Consider the following 3059-nt stretch of genomic DNA (forward strand, 5'->3'; position numbering starts at 1 on the left):
TACAACTGGATGCATTCAAATGAAATGTGTCTTCCACATTTAACCCAACCCCCTGAATCAGAGAGGTGCGGGGGGCTGCCTTAATCGACATCCACGTCTTCGGCACACAGGGAACAGTGGGTTTACTGCCTTGCTCAGGGGCAGAACGACTGATCTTTTTCCTTGTCAGCTCAGGGATTCAATCCAGCAACCTTTGGGTTACAGGCCCAACGCTCTAACCACTAGGCTACCTGCCGGTGACAGACAGGGAGAGATATTACACCGTGTTACCTGTACGGCCTGCCGTGTTCGCTCCACAAAGTCTCTCCTCTCCTGCAGCTCATTCTCCCCCAGACGGAACTTCCCCGGGTTGGACTCAACGATACCTGGGAGAGGGTCAAGGCTCAACACACACAGATCTCAGGGTTCTCCTCAGGAACGGTTAGGAATGTGGTTCTGCCGAGTACGGCAGTGTAGGAGGCCCGGAGGGGGCAGTGCCACCCCCTTTGGACTCAAGAGATTTGTTTTTGAACACCTGTAACTACACACACACAGGCCTACGCTCTACACACACACACACACACAGGCCTACGCTCTACACACACACAGGCCTACGCTCTACACACACACACACAGGCCTACGCTCTACACACACACACAGGCCTACGCTCTACACACACCTCATTCATATCAGCTGTCCTGCTCCAGATATCATAGTCTCGGACTCAGTTGGTCTTTGGGCCAGTTTGTGTTTGTATATTCTCTCCCCCTCTTTCTATAAGGAAGGACAGACTATACACCTCTCCCCCTCTTTCTATAAGGAAGGACAGACTATACACCTCTCCCCCTCTTTCTATAAGGAAGGACAGACTATACACCTCTCCCCTCTTTCTATAAGGAAGGACAGACTATACACCTCTCCCCCTCTTTCTATAAGGAAGGACAGACTATACACTCTCCCCCTCTTTCTATAAGGAAGGACAGACTATAATCACTACCACCCCACCATCTCTCATACCTTCTTTTGTTGGAAGTGTATGTAATATCTGTTTAGAAACACAAGCCTCATCCCCTCTTTCTATGAGGAAGGACAGTTCCATATCTCTACCCCACCTCCCCATCCCTTCTCTCTCATGGGCAATTCCGCTTTCACATACATTTAAAACTATGCCAAACAAAAAAACTTTCAAAGTTCAACCAACCATACAACTATATGCACAAGCACTACATTTAACAATTTACACAGAACATTTTATAAAAAACGAATTTAGTGGAAGAACTGTGCAGATGTAAACTTTGGTAACGGAATCACAGTAAAATCTCCCTCAGGTTTTTATGCGACCATGTTTTCCAAAAACTCTTAAATACCTGCTCAGCATTAACATTCAAAGATGTCTGCAGAAAGAATGGGGTCAGCTACAACATCACACCTTGAGTTGGTTATTGAACTACAGTAAGTGAAGTGGATTTACACGGTAACGCATTTACGGTAACGGAATTACATCATGGTCCCCTATACTACACAGAAACGGCATAATTATGGATGTCATTCTCCTCATGTTTCACAAGTTTAGACATCACACCGCAGCAGACCAAAGCAGTGTAGAGTTCAGTACAATACAGCAGGGTTCAGTAGAGTAGAGTTCAGTATAGTTCAGTTCAGTAGAGTTCAGTACAGTATAGTTCAGTTCAGTAGAGTTCAGTACAGTATAGTTCAGTTCAGTTCAGATCAGTTCAGTAGAGTTCAGTAGAGTAGAGTTCAGTACAGTAGAGTTCAGTACAGTAGAGTTCAGTACAGTACAATAAAGTACAGTAGAATACAGTACAGTACAGTACAATGCAGTAGAGTTCAGTACAGTATAGTACAGTTCAGTGCAATACAGTAAAGTAGAGATCAGTACAGTAGAGATCAGTACAGTAGAGAGCAGTGCAGTAGAGTTGAGCAGAGTACAGTACAGTTCAGAACAGTACAAAACAGTACAGTAGAATACAGTACAGTAAAGTACAATGCAGTAGTGTTCAGTACAGTACAGTAAAGTACAATGCAGTAGAGTTCAGTACAGTAGAGTACAATACAGTACAGTAAAGTACAATGCAGAAGAGTACAGTAGAGTTCAGTACAGTAAAGTAGAGTTCAGTTCAGTATAGTTCAGTACAGTAGAATACAATAGAGTTCAGTACAGTACAGTAAAGTACAATGCAGTAGAGTTCAGTACAGTAGAGTTCAGTAGAGTAGAATACAGTACAGTTCAGCACAGTAAAGTAGATTTCAGTTCAGTAGAGTTCAGTACAGTGCAGTAGAGTTCAGTACAGGAGAGTTCAGTACAGTACAATACAGCACAGTACAGTAGAAAACAGTACAGTTCAGTACTGTACAGTAAAGTAGAGTTCAGTACAGTAGAGTACAGTACAGTACAATGCAGTAGAGTTCAGTACAGTACAATACAGTAGAGTACAATACAGTACAGTAAAGTAGAGTTCAGTACAGTACAATACAGTAGAGTAAAATACAATACAGTAGAGTACAATACAGTAAAGTACAATGCAGTAGAGTTCAGTACAATACAGTAGAGTACAATACAGTACAGTAAAGTAAAGTTCAGTACAGTACAATACAATAGAGTGCTCTACTTTTCTTTACTGTACTCCACTATTATTTTGTATTGGACTGTACTATCCAAACATAATTCTTTAATTGGTTCAGATTTGGTCCAGTCCAGTCCGCCTGTGGATGTTGAAATCAAGGTCAGGCTGGACTGACCAAATTTCAACTACTCTTCACGTCCATATACGTCCGGTGTCGGTTGGTTCTCAGTGGAAGAGGATGCTGGTTACAGTAAATGGAAAGAGAAGAGGCTCATGGGTAGGTATTGGTAAGAGCTGGGAAAGGTGACATTAACTGGAGAGGGAGGAAGAGAGAGGGGGAAGGGTACTCCAGAATCAGACTGTTTTAACACTCTTGGTTTGACCACCAGACAACAGAAAGACAAAGAAACAGTTATGAGCTGAACATAACAATATGTCAGTGGAAGAGAGGACAGTAACAGGAGACACTATGAGCTGAACATAACAGTAAGTGG

The 3059-nt window shown here is 42.8% G+C and overlaps 1 protein-coding gene across 1 annotated transcript in view; it reads right to left on the reverse strand.

The window, feature by feature from the left end:
- Nucleotides 1-384, reverse strand: part of LOC135538405 (syntaxin-6-like) — a 3536-nt gene extending 3152 nt beyond the window's left edge. Inside the window, exon 1 of the mRNA XM_064964308.1 lies at nt 271-384. The gene's annotated coding sequence lies outside the window, so the exon portion shown is untranslated. The remainder of the gene's footprint in view (nt 1-270) is intronic.
- Nucleotides 385-3059: the final 2675 nt, after the last annotated feature.

The sequence above is a fragment of the Oncorhynchus masou genome, unplaced genomic scaffold, assembly GCF_036934945.1.
Source record: "Oncorhynchus masou masou isolate Uvic2021 unplaced genomic scaffold, UVic_Omas_1.1 unplaced_scaffold_9531, whole genome shotgun sequence".
Lineage (NCBI taxonomy): Eukaryota > Metazoa > Chordata > Actinopteri > Salmoniformes > Salmonidae > Oncorhynchus > Oncorhynchus masou.